The following is a 12666-nucleotide window of genomic DNA, read 5'->3' as shown; positions in this document are numbered from 1 at the left end:
TAGCATTAGTTTATGCATCATTTAAGCTCTGCATATATTTTCAAGCGTACAAAATAAAGGTATTAACAAAAGTACCAATTGAATCAGTAATAAAGAATTCAAAAAGATCAGGAAGAGTGGAGAGATGGAATGCACAAGTAGGCCACTTTGATATTAAATATGAAATTTTGTCTTCACCAAAATCACAAGTTGTTGCAGATTTCTTGGCAGAATTTCCGTTAGAAGAAGATGAAGCGGTAGAAGAAATGATGGATATAGAAGAAGAACACGGAGATCCAAAAGACTTATTAACAGAACCAAATAGATGGGAAATATTGGTAGATGGATCAATGGAGAAGGCAATGGAGTTGGAATTATTTTAATTTCGCCAGAAGGAGCGAAGATGGCTTTTTCATTCAGATTGGAATTCGCATCCACTAATAACGAAACGTAATATGAAGCTGTGATACATGCCTTAAAGTTCGCAATAGAAATGAAACTAGAAAATGCCAGGATCACTAGTGATTCACAGCTAGTTATTCGCCAAATAAAGGGAGAGTACACTACAAATGAACCATCCTTGAAGAAATACAAGAAGCTCGTTGAAGAATTGTCAGCGAAAATCCCAAAAATAAAATGGAGGCACATTTGAAGGAAGGATAACAGACTCTCGGACGCTTTTGCTTTCATCTCAAGCATGATGACAGATCCAACTGCGAGATGCATAAAAATACAGACACTTCTGTCACCATCAATCAATAAAGAAGAAGAAGAAATGGACGTGATGATAATAGACGGTGGAGAAGAACAACAAACGAACAATATCGCATATTGGAGAACATAACTCCATGCATATTTGGCGAAAGGAGAAACACCAAGAAATATGAACAGAAATCCATGCACACAAGTTAAAAAGTCGCGCAACAAATTATGAATTAAGAGATGGGCTGCTATACCGAAAATCCTTTAATGGACCATCACTCATATGTTTGACACGAGAAGAAGGACAAAATGTGCTAAAAAAGTTACATAGTGGGGACGCTGGCAATCATAGTGGGGGGGGATCTTTGGCACATAGAGCACAAATGCAAGGCTATTACTGGCCATACATGCACGAAGATGCAAAACAAATATCAAGACGTTGCGAAGATTGTCAGCGGCATGGAAAGAAAATACATGCACCTGGAGCACCCTTGTCATCTTCAACCAGTGTGTGGCCTTTTGGAAAGTGGAGCTTAGATATTGTGGGGCCATTTTTACCAGGATCTGTACAAACAAGATACTTAATAGTCACAAACAAATTATTTCACAAAATGGACAGAAGTGAAGGCAGTACAACATATTCGCTACAAAGATATCTTTGTATCCACAAGCTAATGGGAAGGTAGAAGCAACAAAAAAAAACAATTGCAGATATATTAAAGAAGAAATTAGAAGGACATCATAGAGCATGGTGCGAACAAGTACATAATGCAGTATGGGCTTAAAATACAACTAGAAGAGAAGCTATTGGAATGTCACCTTTTTGTTTAACATACGGAGTTGAAGCGGTGTTACCAACAGAAGTTGTTATTCCGACAACAAAGAGAGAAGCTTAGGAGAAAAATCTTAGTACGGGTTTGATCTTAAGCAAACTTGATGAATTAGAAGAAAAAAGAGAAAGATCTTTACAACATATGGAGAATTATTAGCGAAGATTAGCCCGAGAATATAATAAACGTGTCAAAGTACGCGAATTCCAGCCAGGAGATTTAGTTCTGCGAGAGACACCAATATATCAGCGAGAAAATGGTAGAAAGTTAGCGAAAAAATGGGATGGACCTTACATCATTAAGGAGATAGTTGGAACAGGAGCTTATAAATTAATGGATCCAGAAGGTAGAAATGTTGGTCATAGACTTGACAGACCATGGAACAGATTGTACTTAAAAAGATATTATCTGTAAGAAGCTTTGAGAAGTTATGGATTCTGAAAGAATAGTTGCGAGATTATTCATATCAAAACAAGATCATGATGTGCGAAGATTTCGCAGAGATAATCATAGAACAATGACATAAAATAAAGGGGCGAACCTTTATGGCGTACACCCTAGTTCGCGAATAAAATTTCGCAAGAGGCAAATGTAATACCTAAAGTACGTCATATAAGGGGGTATCTGTTGCATGGCTCAGGGAAAGGCTACACCGCCACCGGAACCTGAGTCATGGAGATTTGGGGTTAATAAAGCCCATCCGGGAGAGGAACCTTGGATTCTCAGCTTAAGTATATGACTTAGGTTGGGCGACTAAGGTAATAAGGACTCTCCCAAGGAGTGCAGAAAATGATCAAGGCGCCGAGGTACACGGTTGAGTCAAGAGTGCCAGGGGCGTCTGGAGCGTACCTTGCCATTCTTGACAAGTCTTGGATTATACTGCACTCGGTCCGAAGAAACCCCCACTTAGGGTGCAGTCTCGTAACCATAAACCCTATTGGTAAAAGGGATAAGAGTCTGCGAAAACAACTGGTTGTTTTTAAGACTGGATGGGAGGAGCTAATATTGTATGGTAGAAGTACGCCTCTTTGAATGGGCAACCAGGGGGAGATAAGGGCGACACCCTCCATTAGGGAGCTGATAAGTGTATTAAGACGCAAATGTCATGAGGCTTTTACTCGCAAGGGTAATAAGGCTTGTCATATTTGTGCAACAATCCTGAAGAGGCAATAATAGTAGAGAAAAAGATAAGACGAGATCAATGGGGTTTCGCATGAAAGTGCGAAGACGTCCTGCGATTTCGTCGCAAGACGGCAATGTAATGAGGCTTTATTTTCGCAAGAAAATTTAGGCCTATCATATTGTCGCAACATTCCTGAAGAGGCAATAATACAAAAGAAAAGGTTAAGGCAAGATCAATGGGTTTTTGCATGAAAGTGCAAGGACGTCCTGCGATTTTGTCGCAATGACAAGAGGTGGCATAATAAGACCTTTAATTTGGAAGGCAAAATAAGACCACATGACAAAAAAAAAAATTTATAAGTATTCATAACAGATCATTTCTCGCAAGAAAGATAATGAGAGGCAAGTATGGGAATCAATAAACAAGAGGCATTATCTTTCTCGCCAGCAAAATACTAAAAGAGAAAATTAATTCCAAAGTTGGTTGAAGAATATTATTCGCAAGAAATAATAAAGATGAAACAATTCAAGAAGATAGAACTAGATAAGAAGCTCATGCTTCAGTATTAATTCCAATATAAGGAGATAATGGACGCTCTTCGCCAATGTTCTCATTATCGCCAACCTCTTCTTCATTTCGATTCTGATCTTCACCAACAACAATTCCTTTGAAAGTGACTTCTTTTTCACTGCCACCTTGATTATCGCCAGCAATTACTTCTTTAGAAGAGATTTCTTTTTCGTTTTCATCTTGATTAGCACCAGCAGTTGCTTCCTTAGAAGGGATCTCTTCTCCATTTTCCAGAAGACTATTCTCTCCACCACTTTCATAATCATAATCACTGTCAGCAGGATGAGGAATTTCATCATCATCTACTTCCAAAGGTTCGATTGATGTACGACGAAGAGATTTGGATAATAAAATATCATTTACAAGGACTTCAGCCTGGAGATGAACTTGACGAAGAAGTGCTCTCTGATGATTCCTATCTTGAATATCCTTAAAGGAAGCAACATAATCAAGTCTTCTTTCTGCTCGGTCGCGAGAACCAGTAAGGACAGAGACGAGTAGTGCATTTTCTTTGCGAATTTTGGCATATTTAGCCTCCAAAACAGAAATGGAGGAATGGAGATTTTTCTCAGACTCTGCGAAAAGTAGAATATAAAATTTCAGTAAGATGAAGAACTCAAAAAGATATGACAAAGAAAAGATAGTTAAGGCAGTCAAACTATTATGACTACCTTCCTTTTGCGAAATAAGGTGTTTAATCAAGTTCAGAAAACTATTCTCCCAACGGTCCATTGCATCATCATATTTATCTCCAACTAAACCTTTAATTCGAGACTAAAGATTTTTCTCTTTAGAAATAAGAAAGGGATTTTTCCTCGAAAGAGAAGAATAAGATTCTCCTAATTTGGAATATTGTTCTTTAAGTTGATTCGCCTTGATACTTAAAGCTATTCTACCTTGAATGAGTGTATCTCTTTCAGCGATAGATGACTTTGTTACTTCTTTAAGTTCATTTCTCAAAGAGCGAAGAGATTGTTCTTGGTCATCACATACTTTCTGAAGGATGCTAAGTTGTTGCGAAGATATCGCCATCTTATTTAAACAAATTAGCTTCTCTTTAGATAGAGTTTTATTATTATCTGATAAAGATTCCATCCCTAGATTAGTTTTAGTTAAAGAATAAGAGAGGCGAGATATTTCATTACTTAATAAATCTTGTACCCGAACTAATTGGGTATTTTCATTGGTAAGGTTATTTATATGATCAACAGAGTATGAATAGAGGTTATCTAATTGGTTATATTGATCCATCAAAATCTCTTTATCAACACGGGCTTCTTCAATAGCAGATTCAAATTGATATCTCTCCATTATTCGTTTCTGGTTTAAGGCTTAACATGCGAAAGAGGGATTTTAAGGATAATTAAATATGGAAAGGATAAAATCATTAGAAAGGAAAATTGAAGACACAAATAAGGAAATCATACCTCTAAGTTCATCATTCTTCTTGCGAAGATTGTCGCGATCCAGCAAAACATTCTGGAGCTTTTGATTTTCGAGATGAAAAGCATTACACTCTTTTTCCAAAGTTGTTTGCGAAAAAGCTCTGTCAGAGCCAAAATATTTACTCAGAATTTCGCAAATACCAGACTTGACAGGATCAATGGGAGACTTCTTTCCATCATCCAGGACCTCAGACAAAACTTTGAAAGCAATATATATTCCTTTCACGGTTTCTTTCGAAAAAGGAAGAGGCTCAGGTAGAGAACTGGCAATGATAGAAGGTTGAGAAACATTATAAATAGGAAGAGAAGAAGTTTCATTCACAGAAGGATTAATAAGGGGGGTTTCAATCATTGAAAGGTCAGTTGAAGAAATGAAATCTGAGGCAGCCTTTTCGCGAATTGGGGATAATGGTTTAACTTGCGAAGATGTCGCGGGAGATTTAGAAGAGATAAGTAAGTGGAATGGAACAGAGGTTTCAACGGTTTTAAGGTGGCGAGATTTCTTGAGAGGTTTGTTTGCATCCTTATCACCCTGCGAATCACAATCCAGATAAGAAACAGATGCAACAATATTGTTATTAGAAAAGAATAATGTTTCTTACTACCTTCTGATTCGCAGACTTTCTTTTGTTTACAACAATCTTATACTGCGATTTGGGAATATTAGGGTTCTGAACCGTAAATTTGGTGTTAGAGGCGTTTTTGCTGAAATAAAAACAGTATGGGAATCACATAAGCAACATCATCAAATAAAGCGGTAAGCAAGATCAATTTCAGCAAAACCCATAAGAAAGCAAAACGAAAACTAACCTCGATGAATTCATGGAAAACACCAGCAGGAAGATTAATTTGGAAGAAAGTTACGAACAATGAAGATCTACCAAGGGAACAGTATGGAGATGAAGAAGAAATTAAAAAGATTAAAAAAGTTGCAATGGCAGAATTTATGGAAGAACAATAGAGTTGCAGAGATGAGAGAATAAAAAGAAAAGAGAAAGTAAAAAGAAAATGGAAAGAAGAGTAAGAAGAATATATAGAGAAGATTTTTTTTACTCGAAGAGATAAACACCATTAATACGAAAAGACGTGAGCGGTTAAAAAGCAGCGGTTACAAAAGACGTGTCAAGAAATAGATGGAAGAAAGGATACGTGTGATAAATGCAGAATATGAAGAGATGAACAGCTGCGGCATTTCTCACATCGTTCTCTACTTCGCAGAGAAGATATGAGAAGAGGCAAGATATAGGATCAGAATCTCGCAGCAATAATGCCTTAGCGAAATTATCAGCAACATAACACAACAGCATCGCAGAATAATTTCATAAATGATATAATAAACGACGTCAACTAAATCATGAGAAAAATGTGACGGTCCTGCGAAAATTAGAGAGTTTGCGAGACTAACATTTGTAAGGTCGCGAGAATGTCGCAATCCATATCCGAAAATAAAGGACATATTAGCTGTCATCCACAATGTAATTCCCTATAAATAGCCGCTCAGTTGTAAAGGAAATGAGGAGATCTTTTCTGGGTGAGAAGCAAGTAAATAGGAGAGAGAAAATCTAAAGCAGTGGTTATTCTTGATTCCTTTATCTTTTCTTGTAAGATTGTTCAAAGATTCATCAATAAAATTAAGATTGTTAATCTAAAATGAGTTTAATGTTAATGAAATCTTGTGAGGGGTGTAGTGTAGGATTTCCTGCAACTACAACTGTTACGCCAACCGTTGCAAGATGGGAAAGACAACAATTAGGAAAATTGTTACAAAAGGTTCGAGAGAAACAACCACAGTTCGTAAAAGGAGTCACCAAAAAAGAACAGTGAGTATACAAACGAAAGCAATGGTTAAAGGTCTAAAAACGAGAACAAAAATAGTTGTTGAAGGTTTTAGTGAGTAACTGTTGCTAAAGGTCTAGACGAGATTCAGTTGCAAAAATCCTATAACAACTGTCAGTTGCAGAATGTCTGAAATTATTAGCAGTTGTTGAAAGTCTATAGCAACTGAGAGTTGCTAAGCAATTTCAGCCGGCGGCCAAGGTCCGTTAACAATTCCGTCCACAGTTGGGAAAATTTTGATACATCATGGTACATCAAACTTCGATGATCTGCGAATGTCGACCTTCGATCCTCTGTGGTACATCAAAGTTTAACACTACGGAAAAATTTGATGCTTCTTGCTATATCAAACTTCGATGAACTACGCATATCAACCGTTGACACTCTATAATACATCAAAATTCGATGGTCTGCGATACATCAAACATCAACACTCGGTCCAGTCATTGTGCCATGTCATCAATTTCATCATATCACTAGCTGCCACGTTAGCAACGAGCCACGTCAGCAAGTTGGCTGAACCAAAACGTGCCACGTCATTATCCCCAGCCACGTCAGCTAAGAGCGATGTCAGCATGAAGTCAGAATATTCTCCTTCGATTCCGTTACCGTTAACGTTGTTAGAATATTCCGGGAATATGCCATTTCCGTCACCTTCTCCGTCAGCAGCAACAATTACCAGCGGAATTAGCCGGAGGCCTACCCGGCGGCAACATCCGTCTGACACCGATCCCGTGTAGCAACGCCCATCCAGCCGCATCCGTCCGGCATCATCTTTGCTTTTGTGTATCGGGTCGTAAGATAATTTCGTAGTCCCGATTCTATGCTTCACGGTGCATTGTACTTTTTGTGGCCCTCGGATATTTGCGCCCCAAGTTTTTTCCGCTGAAGATATTTCAGCCCCACCTGGTTTGGCTAGCCGACACAGCCAGCCGAGCCGTTAGCTGAGCGAAGCCAGTGGCTTGATGTATATTTCAGTCCCTTTGCGTTTACTTTGTGGATCTATACACCCACTTGGGCTTAGGCACACTATTCTTCTTGGGCTTCGTCTTCAATGTTGCTTCCTTGATATATTCTTCATACGACGTCTGAATCGGTTGATTTTCGGCTCTTTGCGATCGTATTTCAATATATTACAGCATGAAGGTAAAGTTTTTGCACTTGAAGATGAATATTTTTGGACCAACCACATCATCAACATGTTTGGAGCAATGCGCTCACTGCCCAATTTTGTTTTTTCGATAACTTCTTCATCGTACGTCCAAATTGAGCGATTTTCGGCTCGTTGCAATCGCGTGTCAATTTCCAACAACTTGAGAACGCAATTTCAACGTTTAAAGAAAAATTATTTTTTGAGATTGGAATGGCGACATCGAAGAGGGGTGCATTTTTATCGCCATATGAAGCCAGAACGAAATCTTTAAAGACTGATGTATTGTCGATTTAAGTCCACAAATATTCGTGCTTGTTGTGTAGATTTCAAATCTCAAGATACTTATGTTCGGTGATGATCATAACTACTACAGTCCAGTTGATCGACCTACTGTAGTCCAGTTTCTCATCAAATACAACAGTCCAGTTGATCGAACTACTGCAGTCCTTATTCGTATAATTACTATAGTTCTGTTAATCGAACTGCTGTAGTCAGGTTTTTCTCAGAACTATTTCAGTACAGTTTTCCTCACAACTGCTTCAATCCAATATGATCGAACTTTTGTAGTTCGGTCTCTCAGCAACTTCTTCAATCCAGTTTTACTTATAACTGTTACAGTTTAGCTGATCGCTGCTACTGAAATAAAGTTCCATGGAAATTGTCTTCAATCCAGTTTTGATTCAACTGGTGCATTCCAGTCCCGCAGACAATCTAGTTGCTGAGTCAAGCCGAGACGTTAAGGCAATTACACTAGTCATCGTCGCTGGAAAACTTCAACATAGCCGGTGGACGTCCTAACCACCTCATACACAGAGTCGCAGTACCACATCTCATAAGGTACGTATACAATTTACATATTTTTGCATCATTTCACATAATCATGCATGCTTTTGTTCAATGAGACACCAACAATGTGGAGAGCATTTTCTCACAAGAAGATGCACACATTTCACATCTGCGCGCATCTGGAATAATGGGATTGGCCCCCCGCGCGAATTCCAGATAGCAGACATCTGAAAAATCTTGTGCGCGAGCGAAATGCAGCAAGGCGATGCACCCTTGTGCGAGCATTGAGCAGCATGAAAATAATTATCTTCTGGGGGCGAGTTGCATATCACTTCAACATGGATGACCATCACTTGGGGGCGAGATATGTAACACCTCATGGTCCAAAAAATAACTCTTTCGGGGCGAGCTGCGTAACACTCCATACGCTTGGCGGCGAGTTACATAGCACCTAAATGCAATGCGGAATTCAGCTTCTGAAAATCGAAACAAAAGGTAACCCAAAATTCTTAATCCTCCAACGAGTTACAGGATTAAGAGGGGGCGAGGATACACCCTAGTATTTTAACGCAATTATTGCAATCAATAATGTTAAACTGCTACAGTTAAGTTGATCAAACTGTTGTAATACAGTTCCTAAGCAACAGCTGCACTCAGTTGGATGCAACTGATGCAGTCCAGTTTTGCTCATCAATTTTGTACTCAGTTGGACGCAATTGATGCAGTCTGGTATTATTTGTAACTGTTACACTTAGGTTTATCAAACTGTTTTAATCTTGTTCCTCAGCAGCTGCTGCAGTATAGCTGATCGAAGCTACTGCAATCCAATAATGATCGTTGTTGCTGCAGTCCAGCTTTACTCGATGCTGTTGCATTTTAGCTGATCGAAGCTGCTGCAGTCCAGCTATGTTCGCATCTCCTGCAGTCCAGCTGACCGCAGCTGTTACAATGCAGTCATGATCGTCGCTTCTGCTGTTCGGCTGATCGAAGCTACTGCAGTCTAGCTATGTTCGCAGTTCCTGCAGTCCAGCTGACTGCAGCTGCTGCAGTGCAGTTTTGCTCGTCGCTGCTGCAGTTCATCTGATCGAAGCTACTGCAGTCCATCTATGTTCGCAGTTCCTGCAGTGCAGTTTTGCTCGTCGCTGCTGCAGTTCAGCTAATCGAAGCTACTGCAGCCCAGCTATGTTCGCAGTTCCTGCAGTCCAGCTGACCGCAACTGCTGCAGTGCAGTCTTGCTCGTCGCTGCTATAGTTTAGATGATCGCAGCTGCTGCAGTCCAGCTATGTTCGCAGCTCCTGCAGTCCAGTTGATCGCAGCTGCTGCAGTGCAGCTTTGCTCGTTGCTGTTACAGTCCAGCTTATCGAAGCTGCTGCAATCCAGCTTTGTTCGCAGCTGGTGCAGTTCAGCTGATCGCAGCTGCTGCAGACCAGCTTTGCTCTGTTACTACCCAATTTTGCTCAGGACAGTTTTTTGTGTCCTTCGCATTCCAGTTTACCACAATCATTGCAGCCCAGTCCCGTAACAACTATAGCGATCTAGTTTACATCGCTGCTTTTGTCCTGATTCATATAACTATTGACGACATATGAAGGTCGATATCCTCTCCAGTAGCACAACCAAATCCGTTGGAGGTCCAAAAACACACAAAATCTGTTACCATCTCAACTACTAAAGGGTCACACCCCTTCGCTCGCAACTACCGCGACTCAGTCTGTAATTGACAGCAGCTTAATACCAACAACTACTACTACCTAGTTTGGTCGGAAATTACTGACAGTCTGCAAATTCAAATTTCATTTACAACAACAGCTCACACAGATTCCAGCTGAGTGACGTCAAATATAACTCTTCTTTTCCAAATAACAGTTACTAGTCGAGTTCTGCGCAACTACCACAGTTCATTTTTACATCAACAGTTACACCTCACTTTCAACACCACTCCTGTCCAGCATCACGCTTCCGTTACAAACCAGTTCAGCCTTCAGTCATGTTTTTCCATACAACGATGGTTCATACTTAACTATTTCCCGCCAATTTTCCAAGCACAATAGCCTCACTTGGGGGCGACTTGATTACGATTTCCCCAAACAACAAGGGAAGTTTGCCAATCACCTCAGCATCAATAATTCACACTTGGGGGCGAGTTTTGTCATTGATTAAGGAAAACGAATTTTCTTAGTCCCCAACAAGAAAATGCCACATAATGGGCCAAATTGGTACTTGAATCATCTTCTGGCCCTCACCCAAGCCCGCTAACCAGTCAACCGAAGCAGCCCACCATCCTGCCCAGCATTACATAAATTCAATGACCTGTCAATGGTCAAAATCAAAGTCCGGTCAATGGTCAAAGTCAACGCCCGGTCAATAGTAAAAGTCAACTATCAGTCAAATGTGAAGCCATGCAGTTTCCATCCATATGGCCGATAGTGTTGCCATGCAGTTTCCAGCCAAATTGTCAGCGGTGCTGCCAACCAATTTCCAGTTAAGTACTATGCCACACTGCCAGCCAATCTCTACCCTTGCTGTCAGCTGTGCTGCCAGCCAGCATCCATCCATACTGCTATCCATTATGCTTGCCAGCAAGTCAATCCATTATGCAAAGCAGTTTCATACAGAATTGATTCCAGAAGCCATAAATGAGCAATTCCATGCAGAATTAATTCCAGCATGCATGCAAGCAGTTTCATGCAGAATTGATTCCAACAGCAATGAATTGGCGGTTTCATGCAGAATTTAACATGGAAGGCATGAATGAGCAGTTTCATGCAGAATTAAATAGAGAGGCATGAATGAGCAGTTATGTCCATTTAAGTTTGTATTGAAATTATGTATTCAACTGTATAAATAGGGAGGTCAGCCAATACAAGAGGGGGAGGAGCTCATACAGAAAAATATAGACTGTAATTTTATTATCAATAAAACACTACTCCCCAAGGGGATTCACCCGTGGATGTAGGAAAACCATGCCGAACCACGTAAACCTGTGTCTCCCTTCTTTGTTCTTGTGCTATGTTTTAACCTTGTTTTCATCAACAACACCAAAACATCGTGTTTAGTGTCTGGAAATATTTCTGGGTACAAACATAGTTAAACTTGCATTAGTGATGTTGATGAACATTACCATGAAGAGAATAAAAGGAAAGTACTTCAATTCATAGAAGAAATTACAACCAATGTGGATGAAGTTCAAACTCAAGTTCTCTCAGAAATTTTATGTTGCAATCCGCAAGTTTATGTATATACACCTGCTGGTTGTCAATGTGTACATAATTGTACACCTGTTCATGCATCTAATTTAGGGACTCACTAGCTCAAAATGGTAGAGCGCCTAAGCCTATTATAAGGTTTGCGGAGGTTGATGGTTCAAATTCATCTGAGTTTCCATGTTATGTTTAAAATATGGGGTAGGTGTGTATATATAGTGCATCTGAGGTTCCATACTGATGTACCAGTGTATTTTCCATAAAATAAATAAATTTGTGTATCATTTTATGAATAAACTGTTTCATACATGTTTGGTAGGGGTGTCATATTGCTTGACCAGTGTAATTCTGATGATAAAATAGGTCTGGATATGAATGACCAATTTTATACATGTTTTGTAGATGTGTACAAAGTGGTGCACATGTGAAAAATGACTGCAAAATTGGTGCATGTATAATTTTTTGTAGAGGTCAAATAATGAAGCCAAAATTAAATATTTTTAAAAACTGAAAATTATATAGTCATATGGGTACTCTTTTTGTAGCTATTGGAAAGAGCTTTCCTAATATATAAAGTTTATGAATTTTGGACGAACGGTTTAAAAGATAAATCGTTTTTAAATTATTTTTATATTATTTAAAATTGCTGTTATGAGTCATCGTGGACTAAACTGACTAAATTGTAAATAATAAGGGTTATTTGTGTATTTTCCCATACTTTGGACTAATTTGTACCTAGCTGACTCAGGCCGGACTAAACCATACTTTTGGATTGATTTTTGGACTAAACCATATTTTCCCCTTTCTAAAACCGGTCACTTTTACGGGTTGGATGCGGGTGGAACATCACCCATCCGTTACACACCCAACCCGTTGGGCACTCCAAGTTACAAGTGCATTCAATAGGAAAGTTCTAGTGTCAGCGCCTGTACTACAGACGAACATAGATTTCCCACCCTGCAAGTTAAAAAGTAAGTTACGTGGGCTCAATTTTGGTAATAATAATAGAATTTGGTGTGGTGCTATGACTGCACCAAGA

This window comes from Papaver somniferum, chromosome 5 (assembly GCF_003573695.1).
Source record: "Papaver somniferum cultivar HN1 chromosome 5, ASM357369v1, whole genome shotgun sequence".
Lineage (NCBI taxonomy): Eukaryota > Viridiplantae > Streptophyta > Magnoliopsida > Ranunculales > Papaveraceae > Papaver > Papaver somniferum.
This window is presented reverse-complemented; position numbering follows the sequence as displayed.